Source organism: Triticum urartu, chromosome 4A (assembly GCF_056163025.1).
Source record: "Triticum urartu cultivar PI428250 chromosome 4A, HENAU_Tu73, whole genome shotgun sequence".
Classification (NCBI taxonomy): Eukaryota; Viridiplantae; Streptophyta; class Magnoliopsida; order Poales; family Poaceae; genus Triticum; species Triticum urartu.
Window position 1 is genome coordinate 574,310,937 of NC_141876.1, and position 18,244 is coordinate 574,329,180.

The window sequence follows — 18,244 nt, forward strand, 5'->3', positions numbered from 1 at the left end:
ACTGTGGAGGGGGCGCCGCACACGGCTAACAATTAATGTTGTGTACTTGTGAGGCGCCCCCTCCCCACATATATATAGGTGGGAGGGGAGGAGAGGCAGCCAGGGGCGCCCTAGGGTCGGCCGCCGCCCCGTAGGGCCCTGCCTTGCCCTGCACCCCCCCTTTCCATGTATGCATGAAGGGGAAGGAAAGAGGGGGTGAGGGAAGGAAGTGGGAATCCTAATCCACACTTTCCTTTCCCTTCCTCCCTTTCCTTCTCCTCCTCCTATAGCCTTATAGGGCGCATTAGCCCCTTGTGAGTTGGTGTGTTCCTTCACAAGGCCGATATGGCCCATAGGATTGCCGCGGGTACCCGAAACACCTTCTAGTGACCCGATAAGTACCTGATACCCTCCGAAACACTTCCGGTGTCCAAATACCATCGTCCTATATATCAATCTATACCTCTCGACCATTTTGAGACTCCTTGTCATGTCCATGATCTCATTTGGGACCCCGATAAACATTCGGTCACCAAATCACATAACTCATGTAATACAATATCGGCATCGAACGTTAAGCGTGCGGACCCTGCGTGTTCGAGAACTATGTAGACATGACTGAGACACCTCTCCGGTAAATAACCAATAGTGGAACCTGGATGCTCATATTGGCTCCTACATATTCTACGAATATCTTTATCGGTTGAACCGTTATGACAACATATTTAATTCCCTTTGTTCATCGATATGTTACTTGCCCGAGATTCGATCGTCGGTATCTACATACCTAGTTCAATCTCGTTACCGGCAAGTCTCTTTACTCGTTCCATAATACATCACCTCATGAATAACTCCATAGTCGTTTGCTTGCAAGCTTATGATGTGTATTACCGAGAGGGCCCAGAGATACCTCTCTGATACTCGTAGTGACAAATCCTAATGTCGATCTATGCCAACTCAACAAACACCTTCGGAGATACCTATAGAGCATTTTTATAATCACCCAGTTACGTTGTGACATTTGATAGCACACAAGGTATTCCTCCGGTATCCGGGAGTTGCATAATCTCATAGTCGAAGGAATATGTATTTAACATAAAGAAAGCAATAGCAATAAAACTGAACGATCAATATGCTAAGCTAACGGATGGGTCTTGTCCATCACATCATTCTCATAATGATGTGATCCCGTTATCAAATGACAACTCATGTCCATGGTTAGGAAACCTTAACCATCTTTGATCAACGAGCTAGTCAAGTAGAGGCTCACTAGAGACACAGTGTTTGTCTATGTATTGACACATGTATTTAGGTTTCCAATCAATACAATTCTAGCATGAATAATAAACCTTTACCATGAATAAGAAAATATAAAATAGCAACTTTATTATTGCATCTAGGGCATATTTATTTCAGTCTACCACTTGCACTAGAGTCAATAATCTAGTTCACATCGTCATGTGATTAACACCCATAGTTCACATCGCCATGTGACTAACACCCAAAGAGTTTACTAGAGTCAATAATCTAGTTCACATCGCCATGTGATTAACACCCAAAGAGTACTAAGGTGTGATCATGTTTTGCTTGTGAGAGAGGTTTAGTCAACGGGTCTGCCACATTCAGGTCTGTATGTATTTTGCAAATTTCTATGTCTACAATGCTCTGAATGAAGCTGCTCTAGATAATTACTCCCACTTTCAATATGTATCCAGATTGAGACTCAGAGTCATCCGGATTAGTGCCAAAGCTTGCATCGACGTAACCCTTTACGACGAACTCTTTGTCACCTCCATAATCGAGAAATATTTCCTTAGTCCTCTTTAGGTACCTAAGGATAATTTTGACCGGTGTCTAGTGATCTACTCCTGGATCACTATTGTACCCCCTTGCCAAACTCATGGCAAGGTACACAATAGGTCTGGTACATAGCATGGCATACTTTATAGAATCTATGGCTGAGTGATACGTCTCTGTCGTATCTATAATTTTTGATTATTCCATGCCAATATTCTACAACTTTCATATACTTTTGGCAACTTTTTATATTATTTTTTGGGACTAACATATTGATCCAGTGCCTAGTTCCTGTTTGTTGCATCTTTTATGTTTCGCAGAATATCCATATCAAACGGAATCCAAACGGGATAAAAACGGATGGAGCTTATTTTTGGAATATTTGGAAAATCTGGGAGAAAGATCAACGCGAAACGGTGTTCGAGGTGGGCACGAGGTAGGGGGGCGCGGCCCACCCCCCTGTGCGCGCCCCTGACCCTCGTGGTCCACCCATAAGGTGGTTGATGCCCTACTTCGGCCGCAAGAAAGCTATTTTTTGGTTAAAAAAATTACGGCGAAGGTTTCGGTCCAATCGGAGTTACGGGTCTCCATATATATACGAAACGGTGAAAGGGCAGCAGAACAGAACGCAGAAACAGAGAGACACAGATCCAATCTCGGAGGGGCTCTCGCCCCTCCCATGCCATGGAGGCCAAGGACCAGAGGGGAAACCCTTCTCCCATCTAGGGAGGAGGTCAAGGAAGAAGAAGATGAAGGGGCCCCCTCTCCCCTTCTCTTCTGGTGGCGCCGGAACGCTGTCGTGGCCATCATCATCATCACCGCGATCTACACCAACACCTCTGCCATCTTCACCAACATCTTCATTACCTTCCCCCCTCTATCTACAGCGGTCCACTCTCCCGCAACCCGCTGTACCCTCTACTTGAACATGGTGCTTTATGCTTCATATTATTATCCAATGATGTGTTGCCATCCTATGATGTCTGAGTAGATTTTCATTGTCCTATCGGTGGTTGATGAATTGCTATGATTGATTTAATTTGCTTGTGGTTATGTTGTTGTCCTTTGGTGCCCATCATATGAGCGCCCACGTGGATCACACCCTAGGGTTAGTTGTATGTTGATAGGACTATGTATTGGAGGGCAAGAGTGACAGAAGCTTCAACCTAGCATAGAAATTGATGCATACAGGATTGAAGGGGGACCAATATATCTTAATGCTATGGTTGGGTTTTACCTTAATGAACGTTAGTAGTTGTGGACGCTTGCTAATAGTTCCAATCATAAGTGCATAGAATTCCAAGTCAGGGATGGCATGCTAGCAGTGGACTCTCCCACATAATACTTGCTATCGGTCTAGTAAAGTAGGCAATTGCTTAGGGGCAATTTCACAACTCCTACCACCACTTTTCCACACTCGCTATATTTACTTTATTGCTTCTTTACTTACAACAGCCCCTACCTTTTATTTGCTTGCTCTTTATTATCTTGCAAACCTATCCAACAACACCTACAAAGTACTTCTAGTTTCATACTTGTTTTAGGTAAAGCGAAAGTCAAGCGTGCGTAGAGTTGTATAGGTGGTCGATAGAACTTGAGAGAATATTTGTTCTACCTTTAGCTCCTCGTTGGGTTCGACACTCTTACTTATCAAAAACTGTTGTGATCCCCTATACTTGTGGGTTATCAAGACCTTTTTTGGCGCCTTTGCCGGGGAGCAATAGCGTGGGGTGAATATTCTCGTGTGTGCTTGTTTGCTTTATCACTAAGTAATTTTTATTTGCTGTTCTTAGTTGTTCTTTATCTTTAGTTATGGATATGGAACACGAAATACCAAAAAATTAGGTGTACTTTCTGCTCATGGAGATGGGGAACCTCCTAAAACCCTCGATGTTGGTTATGTGAAAGATATTATGTACTACTTTAATAATCCTGAGAAAACCCCATTCAATTATCTAATGGGAGTAATGTTGGATCAACGTGAATACTTTAGGGATTACCGCTTGACACAAAAAGGGAAACTATTATGGGATCAAATTCATATATTGAAGTGGTATGCTAGGCAACTATGCTTGAGATATGATTATACTTGTTGCTCTAGGATGAAGGCTCAACACCTTCCCTTTTTATGTGAATTTAATGATAATAAAGCCTTAGCTTCTTATTCTAATGGTATATATGATTACTATGATGTGGAACAAATAGAAGAATTTGTTGCTTTTATGGGTGCTTATGAAATTGAATCTATGTTTAAAGAGTTTGAAGATTTTGATGATTCAGTTTATAGACCTGAAAATTTAGCTATCCTTAAATATTGCTATGAGAATTATGAATATAATTCCGATATTAATGCACTTATTGAGAAAGTATCCGCTGTCCATGAAGAGACTAATATTTTGCAGGAATATATGGAAGAATAAGTAGATGAAACTGTGAGCTCATTGGATGAAAAAGACGAGGAGGAGAGCGAAGAACAAAAGGAGGAATAGCGGATTGATCACATGTGCCCACCTTCTAATGAGAGTAACTCTTCAACCCATACATTGTTTAATTCCCCTTCGTGCTTACCGAAGGATGAATGCTATGATAATTGATATGATCCCGTTGATTCTTTTGAAATATCCCTTTTTGATGATGCTTGCTATGCTTGTGGCCAATATGCCAATATGAATTATGCTTATGGAGATGAACTTGCTATAGTTCCTTATGTTAGACATGAAATTGTTGCTATTGCACCCACACATGATAGTCCTATTTTTTTAAAATTCTTCCAACTACACTATATCGGAGAAGTTTACCCTTATTAAGGATTATATTGATGGGTTGCCTTATACCGTTGCACATGATGATTTTGATGAATATAATATGCATGTGCTTGCTGTTCCTACTTGCAATTATTATGAGAGAGGAACTATATCTCCACCTCTCTATGTTTCCCACATGATAAAATTGCAAGAAATTGTTTATACTATGCATTGGCCTTTACTATGTGTGCATGAATTGTTCTTTTATGACATGCCGATGCATAGGAAGAGAGTTAGACTTCGTCATTACATGATATATGTTACCTTGTGCTCACTTCTAAATTACAAATCATTGCTAATTAAAATTGGCTTTGATATACCATGGGATCCGGGTGGATTCACTACTTGAGCACTATATGCCTAGCTTAATGGCTTTAAAGAAAGCACTGCCAGGGAGACAACCCGGAAGTTTTAGAGAGTTATTTATTTCTGTTGAGTGCTTTTATATAGTTTAAAAACAACAAAAATAAAGAGGGCAACCCAAAACTTTTTCAAAAAGGAAAGTGAAAGTGAGAAAGACAAGCATTGTTGAATTGGGAGAGCTCCTTGAACTTTGTTCATGCTCACGGCAACTTTGTGAATTTTGATTACAGAAACTTTTCAATAAAAATAATCATCCCCTTGTACAATTCCATTGTATTATAAAAATAATGTGCCAAGGTTTGCCTTTAGGATGTTTACATTTGCTTGATGGTCTATACGGTGCAGGACAGAAACTTTGGCTGTAGTGTGCGATTTTACATTTTTAGCTGGAACGTCAACTGGTTCTGATTCTTTTTGCAATGTCTTTCTATACAAACTTTTTATTTTTCCTAATTTTGGCAGAATTTTTCAAGTATCATAGGTATGGTGAATGTTCAGATTATTACAGACTGTTCTGTTTTAGACAGATTCTGTTTTTGATGCATAGTTTGCTTGTTTTGATGAAACTATCAATTTATATAAGTGGATTAAGCCATGGAAAAGTTATATTACAGTAGACACAATGCAAAAACAAAATATTAATTGGTTTGCAACAGTACTTAGAGTAGTGATTTGCTTTGTTATACTAACGGATCTTACCGAGTTTTCTGTTGAAGTTTTGTGTGGATGAAGTGTTCGATGATCGAGAAGGTCTCAATGTGAGAAGAAGGAAGAGAGGCAAGAGCTCAAGCTTGAGGATGCCCAAGGCACACTAGTAGAAAACAGGGCTTTGGTCCAGGCCGGGTCAGCCCATTAATCCCGGTTCAGTCTAGAACCGGGACCAATGGGGGCATTGGACCCGGTTCGTGAGCCCAGGGGGCCGGCCGGGCCACGTGGGCCATTGGTCCCGGTTCATCTGGACCTTTTGGTCCCGGTTGGTGGGACGAACCGAGACCAATGGGCCTCGCTCCTGGCCCACCACCATTGGTCCTGGTTGGTGGCTTGAACCGGGACCAAAGGCTCCCCTTTAGTCCCGGTTCATGCCACCAACCGGGACCAATGAGGTGCCTATATATACCCCTCCCGTAAGAGCAGAGCACACTGCTCTGTTTTTTTCTGGCCGAGGGGGAGAGGGCTTGGTGGTGCTCTAGCTCACCTCCTAAGAGCAGAGCACACTGCTCTATTTTTTTCTGGCCGAGGGGGAGAGGGCTTGGGAATACATTTTACACGATCGCCCAATATCAAAAGAGCACCAACCAAAACAGCGGTGTCCGCTTTCATGCAGCAACCGAGAGCGGAAAGGACACATATTATGGTTACATAGTGGACATATGGGAACTTGACTACGGACATGATTTTAAGGTCCCTTTGTTTAAGTGCAAATGGGTCAATCTGTCAGGCGGCAGGGTACAGGTAGACCCACAGTACGGAATGACAACAGTGGATCTGAAAAATCTTGGGTACACTGACGAACCGTTTGTCCTGGGAGTGGACGGCAAGACAGACTTGTCTGAAGATTATGAAAAGTTTCATGAAATTCCTCCCTTCAATGTCAAGGCTGACCCAAGCATCCTGATAAACGATGAAGATTATCCATGGTTACCGCGCAATAAGCAAATGACACAAGCGAAGAAAAAGTGAAGACTTTCTCCCGCAACTATTATGATGATACCATGCCAACTTTGTAACAGACGAGTATGCTATGCCAACTTTTTCAGAGTTCATTTGAAAACTATGAATTTAGGTCGAATTTTCTCTATAGGTGCATCTATGTTCATTTTTTTAGTAAAGTTAATCACAAACTTGTGATTCACACAAATTTCAAAGAATTCAAATTTTGACTATTCAAATTTGAAAACTAATGGCACTAACAGAAAGTTTATAATTTTTCTAAAACTAATGGCACTAACAGAAAGTTTATAATTTTGCTGACCTAAAAGCAAAAAAGAAATAAAAAAGAAAGCAAAAAAAAGAAAATAAATAATGTAGAAAACAAAACAAAAAATCTGGAAAACAAAAAATAGCAACAATAAGTATTTTTTGTAAATAGAAACAAAATAAAATAAATAAAGCAACAAAGAAAACAAAAAAACAAAAAAATTGTTTTCAAATTTGAAAACTAATGGCACTAACAGAAAGTTTATAATTTTTCTAAAACTAAAAGCAAAATAATAATAAAAATAAAGCAAAAAACAAAAGAAAATAAATAATGCAGAAAACAAAACAAAAAAACATGAAAAAATAGCAACAATGATTCCTAAATTTTGCCCCATATCATGGGATAAGTAAGCAGTTTTTTTTGAAACAACAACGATTAATTACTCTTGCTATAAAACAGGCTCGTATTTTATCTTTCTTACCGTTTCGTAACTATGAGAACGAAAAGCAATTTCTTTCTTGTTTTTTCAGGATCCAGGAAAGACTTTCTTTAAAAAGAGGAATCCAGATGGATAGATTGTGAAATAGAGTATCTCCTTCGATTGAAACATCAAGGATGAACATTTTTGGATTCCAAATTCAGAGCAATACCCCTAGTACCTTCTGCAAATTCGACTAGAAGGAATTCCACTAACAACACAACATAATTAACTCGATTTGTTAGAACAGCTTCCATTGAGTCTCTGCACCTATCCTTTTCCTTTGTATTCTAGTTCGAGAACCCCTTGTTTTCTCAAAACACGGATTTGGCTCAGGATTGCCTATTTTGTTGTAAGTAGAAACAAAATAAAATAAATAAAGCAACAAAAAAAAGAAAAAAAAGTGTTTTCAAATTTGAAAACTAATGGAACTAACAGAAAGTTCATAATTTTTCTAGAACTAAAAGCAAAAAAGAATTAAAAATAAAGCAAAAAAACAAAAGAAAATAAATAATGCAGAAAACAAAACAAAAAAACTGGAAAAAATAGCAGCAATAAGTATTTTGTTGTAAGTAGAAACAAAATAAAATAAATAAAGCAACAAAGAAAAAAAAGTGCCACCTACTGGGCCCCCATGGCCTGAATACGACTAGAAACCCTACCATGGGCCAGGATTCAGGCCCGCAGGAGGCCCAGTAGGCCCACAGGCACACAGCGCAGGGTTAGGCCCGAAAGCCTGCATTTGAGAGGAGCTCGAGAGGGAAGGCGCAGTAGCGCTTATAAACCACTCTCGAGCTCTCTCAGCTAGCGAGGTGGGACTAAAGTTTTGGCGCGGGGCAGCACAAGGCCTTTGGTCCCGGTTGGTGCCAGCAACCGGGACTGAAGGGGGCATTGGTCACGGTTCGTGGCACAAACCGTGACCAATGCCCCCCTTTAGTCCCGGTTGGTGCCACCAACCGGGACCAAAGGTCGCCGCTTCCCGCCCTTTGGGCTGCTGAAAAGAGGCCTTTGGTCCCGGTTGGTGGCACCAACCGGGACTAAAGGGGGCATTGGTCACGGTTTGTGCCACGAACCGTGACCAATGCCTTTGGTATATAACCAAGACTTGTGAAAATTTCAGATTTCCCTCGCCAGTTGCCCCCGACGACGCCGACCTCCTCGACGCCGCCAGGCTGCCCCGACACCGCACGTCGCCCCCGTCGTCGCCGTCACCCGCGCCCGTCGTCGTCGTCGCCCGCACCCGTCGTCGCCGTCGCCCGCACCCTCGCCGACTGCCGCCCGTGCCCGTCGTCGCCGTCGCCCGCGCCCTCGCCCGCGCCCGTCGTCACCGTCGCCCGCGCCCTCGCCGCCCGTCGTCGCCCACGCCCTCATCGCCCGTGCCCTCGTCGGCCGTCCCCTGCCCCGACGCGTCGCCGCCTCTGCGAGCACCGCGCGTCTGCCGCCCCCGCCGCCGTCGTGCATTTTTTTAATTATACATGTTTTTTACATGTTTTTAGATTTTCATATATATATGTATGTATGTATGTATCTTTTAGATATATGTTTTTGTATGTATGTTCATATATGTTTTTTATGTATGTTCATATAGGTATATATGTATGTATTTTTTCAATTGTAATGATGTTTTAAAAATACATATATGCAAAAGTTAGATTTTTTTATTAGAAAAGTTTTATCTATATATGTTCTCTGATTTAGTACATTTTAGGTTAGTTTCATTTTAAAAAAAGTTTTATATATTTAGGAAGAAGGAATAGAAGGAAGAAGAAGGAAGAAATGTTTTATATATGAGGGTCGAGAGGGGGTCGACGGTCGAGAGGGGGTCGAGAGGGGGTCGTCGAACATGAGAGGAAGAAAAGGATAAAAAAAGAAGAGGAAGAAGAAAAAAAAGAGGAGAAGAAAGAATAGAGGAAGAAAAAAAAGAGGAGAAGAAAGAATAGAGGAGTCCTCTATTCTTTCTTCTCCTCTTTTTTTTCTTCCTCTATTCTTTCTTCTCCTCTTTTTTTTCTTCTTCTTCCTCTTTTTTTATCGGGAACGAGGGTCGTCAAGGGTCGCCGAACATGAGAGGAAGAAGAGGATAAAAAAAGAAGAGGAAAAAGAAAAAAAGAGGAGAAGAAAGAATAAAGGAGTTCTTCTCCTCTATTCTTTCTTCTCCTCTTTTTTTTCTTCTTCTTCCTCTTTTTTTTATCGGGGATGAGGGTCGTCGAGGGTCGCCGAGGGGTCGAGGGTTGAGAGGGGGTCGACGGTCGCCGAGGGGTCGAGGGTCGAGAGGGGGTCTAGGGTCGCCGAGGGGTCGAGGGTCGTCGAACATGAGAGGAAGAAGAGGATAAAAAAAGAGGAAGAAGAAAAAAAAGAGGAGAAAAAGAATAGAGGAGTTCTTCTCCTCTATTCTTTCTTCTCCTCTTTTTCTTCTCCTCTATTCTTTTTCTCCTCTTTTTTTTCTTCTTCTTCCTCTTTTTTTAATCAGAAACGAGGGTCGTCGAGGGTCGTCGAACGGTAGAGGAAACCCTAAATAGCAAGTATCGTCGGTGTGAGATACATGTGGCCGTCGGTGTCGGACACTACATCCACGTCCCACAAGTGATGCTCCTCTTTTTTTCCTCTTTATTTTATCGGGAACGAGGGTCATCGAGGGTCAGGGTCGCCGAGCGATAGAGGAAACCCTAAATAGCAAGTATCGTCGATGTGAGATACATCTGGCCGTCGGTGTCGGACACTACATCCACGTCCCACAAGTGACGCGGGCTTCGATGGCCACGTCACTTGTGGGACGTGGATGTAGTGTCCGACACCGACGGCCACATGTATCTCACACCCACGATACTTGCTATTTAGGGTTTCCTCTACCGCTCGGTGACCCTTGACGACCCTCGTTCCCGATAAAAAAAGAGGAAGAAGAAAAAAAGAGGAGAAGAAAGAATAGAGGAGTTTCTATTCTTTCTTATCCTCTTTTTTTTCTTCTTCCTCTTCTTTTTTTATCCTTGAAGCGTTGTCGAGGCCACCCCAAACCCTAGAGAAGCAGCATCAAGGCCACCCCAAACCCTAGAGAAGCAGCGTCGAGGCCACTAATTAATATTAGTTCTACGTTTGCCACTAATATATCCATCTATCATGTTTGAATAATAATTGCCATGTTGTAAATATTTGTAGAAACTATGGACACCGCCCGAGACGAAGTACAAGAAGACTTGTTGGGGGACATAATCGCATGAGGAAGTGATGCCGTCTGCTCGTTGTTTCTCAATGACATCGATGGTCTGGAAGCAGCTGGCTATGATTATGATGGCTCCGGTGACCTAATGCCGGTGCAAGAAGGAGACCGTGAGGACGGCTCCGGTGACCCAATGCCGGTGCAAGAAGGAGACCGAACCGAGTTCGGCAAGGTATATATATTAGTTAAGCTTTTGCTATCTAGCTAATTGATGCATTCATTGTTTTGGTATGTACACATATTAATTAAGTCTTTGTTCTTTTTTCTAGCCCTCCGGGTCGAGCACAACTTCGGTAAAGAGACGAGGCCCGAAGAAAAAGTTGAGCTCAGATGAAAAGTTTGAGATCATAGCAATCGCGCCCGACGGCCAACCGATTGAACCCCTCCGGACAAGGAGCGCATTTGTTGCTCAGTGCGGGGTTTTGGTTAGGGACAAGATCCCGATCAGCATCCAGCATTGGTTAAAGCCGGCTACAGAAGACCCTGAGGTGTCTTATGTCAATGATATGCAGAAAAATGATCTTTGGACTGAGCTGAAGTCAAATTTCACCCTACCGCAAGAGGATGATCCGGAGAAGCCAGTTAAAGAGCAATTAATCAAGTCTTTTGCTCTTAAGAGGATGGCAGAACTATTCAGGAGGTGGAAGAAAGAGCTGAATAAGTTTGTCAAAAATAAAGAGACACCAGAATTCACGGGCAGATATGAGAAGATCAGAGATCACTGGCCTGCATTTGTGTCCCACAAGACATCGGAAAAGAGTAAGAAAATGTTGGCGACAAACAAGCAAAATGCTGCGAAGAAGAAGCATCACCATCGCATGGGGTCAGGTGGCTACCTCGTAGCCCGGCCTAAGTGGGCCAAGACTGAGAATGATCTGGCTGATAAAGGGATCGAACCAGAGACAATTAACTGGCCAGACCGTTGCCAGACTTGGTTCTTCGGGGCTGGCGGAACCTTGGACCCTGTATCAGGGAAGTGCATTTGGACGAACGATCAAATGGACATACCAGTCAAGAAGCTTCAGCAGTATATCGAAGCAGCGCGGCAAGGGACGTTCGTTCCAGACAGAGAGAACGACGAGCTCACAATGGCCCTCGGGAATCCTGAGCACCCTGGACGGACACAAGGCACGCCAGGCTTCATTCCGTGGAAGGTTGGGTTTCCGGACGCAGGAGGTTACAAATGCCAGGAGAGGAGGAAAAAAGTGCAGCAGACCCAAATGCAGGCGCTGCAAGCAAGGGTACAAGCGATAGAGGAACGAGAAGCAAATCGCAGCAAACGAACTGCCGAAGCTTCCCCCGAAGCTACCCCGCCATCTCAGCGGAGAAGCAGCGTGGCTTCCACCGAGATGCTTCAGCCGGAGCATGTCTTGATGGCTCCTACCAGCTATCCCGTGGATGCTATCACGGAGTCTCAAAATTGCCACCTTATGACGCAATGGATTAATATGAAGGTCAAGGCAGCTGTTGGCTCTGTTTTTCCTACTGAACCCGGTGCAACTTTTCACTATCGGCCGATTCCAGAAGGATATGCTATGGTGATGGTGGATGAAATAACTGAGGGATTTGAGGACCTCCAGCTTGACCACCCTACCGGTGAAGGGAGACTCGGCTGGGTTCTGCTCTGAAGACTCCATGCCTATGGCGGAAGGAGCTCATCAACCTTCCGAACTGGATGCCTCCGCCTCCTCCTCCGGCGAGTCAGGGCACTCCGTGTCCTCCACCGCCTCCTCCTCCGGCGAGTGACGATCAGGGCACTCGGTCGGCTCCTTCTCCGGCGCGTGGCGGCACTCCGCCTCCTTCTCCGCCTGCGCTGGCGCGCCCGAGCAGCCAGCCTCCTCCTTCTCCGCCTCGTCAGCAAGGGCGGAAGAGACCTGCCGCCGCTCCGGCTGCTCCGGCGCGTCGTAGTCCTTCTCCTCCGCCTCGTAAGCAAGTAAAGAAGACAACCGCTCCGTTTGCTCTGCCGGCGTCTAGCAGTACAGCCAGAGGCGGGAGGACATACAGATTTGGTCCTTCTCTGAAGACTCCGGAGAAGTTACCATACGAGAGGACCCTGGAGGAGAACGCCGAGATCACGCGAGAAGAAGTGAGGAACTTCTTTGAAGGGGTGAAAGCAAAGAAACATTCACCTCCGGAGGAGAAGGTAGATCCGGTGAAAGCGAAGCGCACTCTGGCTGCCCTGACAAAACCACCCAAGTCTCCGCCGAAAGGAAACTATGAGCGCATTATTGGAAAGGAATTTGCCGAAGCGGAGCGGTCAGAAAGTACTGTCAGTGATCAAAGGCTGAAAGAACGACGAGCTGGGAAACAAATTGCACAACTCGGCGAACAAGCGAAGCAATCGTGCCCCCCGCTCAAGGTGCCTAGCGACATCGTCGCTAATGATCCGAGGATGGCGCCCGGTTATAGCAATCTTGGAGATTACCTGCCCGACGATGTACATTATGATTTCATGGAGGTGCAGATACAAAGATACGAGTATGGGAAGCCTCTCGTCAAAGATGAAAGATCTCTATCAACGATGATGCGAAGATTGCATGATTGGTACTTGAAAATCTGCAAAGAGTCTGGGGGGGAGTACTTTGTATGTGAGAGTTAAAAAGGAGCATGACCTCGTTGGAATTGATCTGTTGCATGTTCCATTTGAGGAGTTTTTTCAGTTTTTCAATCAATTGGCCCTCGATAAAGCAACGGTCACCTGCTACTGTCTGTAAGTAGTACTACTTCTGTCATTAAGTCTCTCTATATAGATCAGCTCTTTCATTGCATGTCTATACCTATACCTATACTAATTACAGACTCTCTATTAATTCCCACGTTAATCAGTAATTAGGAGCCGTTAATCTGGTGGGGCCGAGCTATTACGGTATAGATCGACTCATAGTAAAAAAAAACTAACGTATCTCTCTCCCATGACCCAATCTGACTCGCATAAAAAAACTCACGTATCTTTCTCCCTTTACGCAACTCTCTCAATCTCTCACGTCTCACATATCTCTCCAATACCCCTAAAATAACACATCTCTCCAATGACAAAAAAAATCACGTACCTCTCTCCCATGACCCAACTCCCTCAATCTGTAAGGCAATCTGGCACATATTGTCTCTCTAACAAACTTTCTATACGGTCAAGAAAAAAACTCTCTCTCCGGTGACAACTCCCTCAATCTCTCGGTCAATCTCTCAGGTATCTCTAACAAACTCTCAAATCAGCCCTGTAAAAAGGGTAAAAAAAACTGCCTTATCCCTAATAATCCTACAAAAGAAAAAAACTTTCTCCTAATCTTGCCTACGCGGTCGTAACATCCTCTTCCACTGTAGGCGCTATTCACGCCGGTTCTATGAATAGGAAAAACTTTCTCCTAATCTAACCAACACCGCGGAAGATCCTCTCCAGCTGACCCGATATTAGCGCCAGATCCAGTCAATCGCTCGCCGCCGGCCGTCCTCTCGTGAGTGGCACAAGTATTTGGTGCTTAGCATTTGACTGATCTCCTCGACAGATGTGCAAAGAAACCACCTGACGGCTTGATCATGGAAACAAACATGGACATGGAAAACCATGCGGGTTGATCATGGGAGACACACACACAATCTGAAGTCCGATATAAAATCCTCCTCGGCTGCAGGCGCACACTGGTGAGAACACACACACACATGGGAAACCATGCTCCAAATCTCCATATTCAGCCATGGCTCAGATTGAAAGAGGAAAGATTCATGTGTTCTACTACATGCAGTCGTCAGTGTGGAAGGCGTCATGCTGTTGTGGAGAGCGTCAAGGTTAGCTTCAAAGTAATCAAGCAAGAAGGAGTGGTTCAAGGGCTTCAGCGAGATTGATTCATTGCTTTGCATGTAGTTATCCACTAATTTATCCTCTTTAAGAACAATATATGTTGAAGAGTTGAAACGGTTTCTTTTGTATTTCTGTTTGATCCTACAGAAGTGGGGCCTGCAAATCGGTTCTTAGATCTTCTATTAACTCAGTGTTAGGTGATAGTTCCGATATTTGTGTTCCACTTCCACAGAAAATAAGGAGAAACATTCAGTGCCAAAGAATACAATTAGAGTTTCAATTGCGGCAGCAGGGGTGTTGAGACTTCAGAGTAACCGGGTGTGCTCCCATGTGGCACCAGGTCATGAAACTTCTCACGGATGCATTGTAGGCAAAGACAGCAGAGGGCTCTTGCTTGCTTCCGGCAGGAACGATCTGATTGGTGTCACACAATCTGCAACTGCGTATATGGTACACATTTTTCTCTTTAATTTGTTGAATGTGTTCTTATGATTCTTGCAAGTGTGGAATAAATATTCATTATACTTACATGCACGTACATATAAAGATTTATTATTCAGCCTTTAGGTGCATATTTAATTATTTGTGCGTGCGTGAGAAAATAGCAGTTACTATATGCCATTTCACCTACGTTTTTATTGTTTATATTTCAGTAGGTAATTACACAGAATATTCCCTATTTTAGTTTCTCAAAATCATATTAAAAAGTTGTTATTTGTTTCAGGTGAATACGTATCTTCTGAGGATTCACGATCGAGAAGCGAGGTTGCTCGATTGATTTCTTACATAAGCATAACCATGCAAAATTAGTGCAAGTTGCTTAAATTAAAAAACAGAACAGATTTAATAATTGTTTCGTTTTTCAAATGCTTAAGAAAATAGCTATTAGTACACAAAAGTTTATTTCTAATGTTCCATCTATAATCTTTTCTTTTTGTTTTGAAGTAGTTCTACGTGGTAATTTATTCTAAAAGATACAAGCAAACTTATGTGCCATTACAGAGGGGCATCCAACTAAAATAATTAGTTTAAATGTGAGGCATTTTAAATTCATTCTGAAAGATACGACCAAACCAGTATCAATGATTCTACTGCAGTACTATTCGAGTAGATAGTTTATGCCACTATCAATGATTCTACTATTGTGCTGTTCAAGCACATGGGTGACAGGGTCATGATTTCTTACCTCCATTATTACTGAACATGTAATGTGGTTTTGCTAAATCTTTATATCGTTCCGTATGTGAGATGTGTGTGCAAGACATCAACTGGTAGTAGCATAGCTGAAAATATATAGATCCAGGATACAAGGCATGGTATATCGAAATTAAAAAGTGATCCATGACAGATGGCATATGCACTCTGCTCTTGGCCTCTTAGTCGACACAGAGAATGTAGATGTAATAAGGTAGTACATGCCGAAACCACAAGGGCTTCAACCTTGACGTAGACATTGAATACATGGTTGTGACATGCAAAAGTTAATGCTTGCATCCAAATATTTTGTCACATGGTGGTCTTCTTAGAACCACAATCTCATTATTCCTTTGGATTTGAGCTGAACTCACCAAGGAATTTCTGATTTGCTACTTTCAATTCTCAATTTTTTTTCCTCTCTGTATATTTAATCAACTGCAAAGGGTCAACAGATTATATTGGATTGTACTTGGTCACTTGGAATGAGATTTAAGTTAGACATTCTTGTGCCCATCGGGTATTCCTATAAAGCAATGCCGCTGTGGTGTGACAAACAAAAATTAGATGTCTCCTGGTGTTGGCAACAAATCCGCTTGCAGGTTAAAGATTCATCTTCCCATAAATTCTTTTTCTACCACTTTTTAAGTTTGGAAGGTAAATATGCGAGATGTGACATTATGAACCTTTATTGTTGCTGCCGCGTAAGTTATATAATTAACAAGTGTTGACCTTGATTTGTTTTCTTCCTTCTCCCTAATTCAATACTTCTCTAATTTTATTTCTTTGTGGAAATTGTATGTGAACCAACAACATGTGATATGATTTGATTGCTGATTTCATTTGGCATGCTAAGCACATGATAAAGAGGTTACTATGTTTCTTCACATGATAAAGTGGTAACTATGTTTCTTTACATGACAAAGAGGTTACTATAGTTGTCTCTCCCAAGAGTTTACATGGATTTCGATTCACCAAGATATAATAGAACATGAAGACATAGACTAAATTTCTTGCGGCAGTATATATGAAGTCTTCTATGCATGGTAGCAAAAATGAATTCTTTTACCTTCTTACCATATTAGTTTTTGCTCAAACGGATGTATCTAGCACTGAAATACATATATATACATCCATCTCAGTGACAACTAATATGGGACAGAGACTTGCTAACAAGTATCTCTTTCAAGATATATTTGAGAGGAAAATAGTATGCAGCACATTTTATGCAAATATTACATACAAATTTGATGTAGTAATTTAACTTATAATTCAAGGAAGGAGTTTGTAAATGCATAAGCAACAACTGAATCACACAATATGGTTGATAACCGCTAAACATGTGTATTTGACCATTACTTGGTGCTAAACATGTGTATTTGATGTAGCTATTTGTCCTGAAAAATAGGACATTTTAGAATCTAGCATGGTGCTAAACATGTCTATTTGACCACTACTTGGTACATACAATTATTAGTGGAAATTATCTTCATGAAAATTTAATGGTACATAAAAACTTAAAATAGACATGTGCATAAACTGACACACTGAGTTTGGTCCACAACCCGGAATATGATTAGAGATCAGAAGTTTTTTTCTTCGCAGATATAGAACATAACCCATGCATAGACAATCTAACTCCGAACTACTTTGATAGTAATAACTATAAATATATTTTCTTAATATTTATACCAAATAGTTATTTATTACACTAGCCCGTGCAATTGCACGGGTTGACGTCTAGTATTTATAATTATCCTCACTATATTTTGCAGATTGAGGATCGTTGAATTGAAGAAACGACAAATCGGTGATATTGGGTTCATTAACACAAATATCATAGATGCAACTCAGGTTAAATTTCATGCCGCAGATACCGAGGCCAACTTGCTACGATCGTTGATAATAAATGAAAACAAAGATATAATACTCTTTCCTTACAACTTCAAGTGAGTGTTACTGTCTTGTGCGTATTCGGTTTCCCTTATATATTAGTCAAGGTTATAGTAATGTAATTGATGATTTATGCATGCGTGTGCAGTTTTCACTATATTCTCCTAGAGATTAAGCTTGAGCAGGGACTAGTAACCGTCTTAGACTCAAGACGAAAAGATCCCTAGGACTATGCGGACATGACTCAAATGCTCGAGAAGTAAGTTAAATCAATCATTATCCACCATATCAGCAATTTTGTTCATTTCCCAATATATCAAGTAATTGTTTTCTTTGTCTGGTAGGGTTTGGAAAAAATTCACCAAAAAAGCTCCGGGACTCCCGAAGAAGCTGCAATTTAGACACCCGAAAGTAAGTACTATAGTAGCATGTTTCGCGCATCTCCTATTGATTCAAGAGCTAGTTTCATCAATACCATTTGGCATTCTTGCTTATCAGTTTGATTGACCTCTATTTCTTGTAAAGTAGTTGTGGCATGAATAAGGGAATGATTTCTGTGGATACTACGTTTGCGAGTCCATCCGCCACACGACCTGTGAGCGGGGCTACTCTGACGAACAATATGAAGTGCGTAAATAACAACATTCAAAATTTTATTTTATTACCATCATTTGTGTTGAGTTTCATTCATTCATATATATATGTATTGACCCCCTTCTTCAAATTAGATGTTTCGGAAGCGGGATGAACTCCTAGCACCAGCTCGCATGTGAGCAATTCAAGAGGAATTGGCGGCATTCTTTCTTGACCA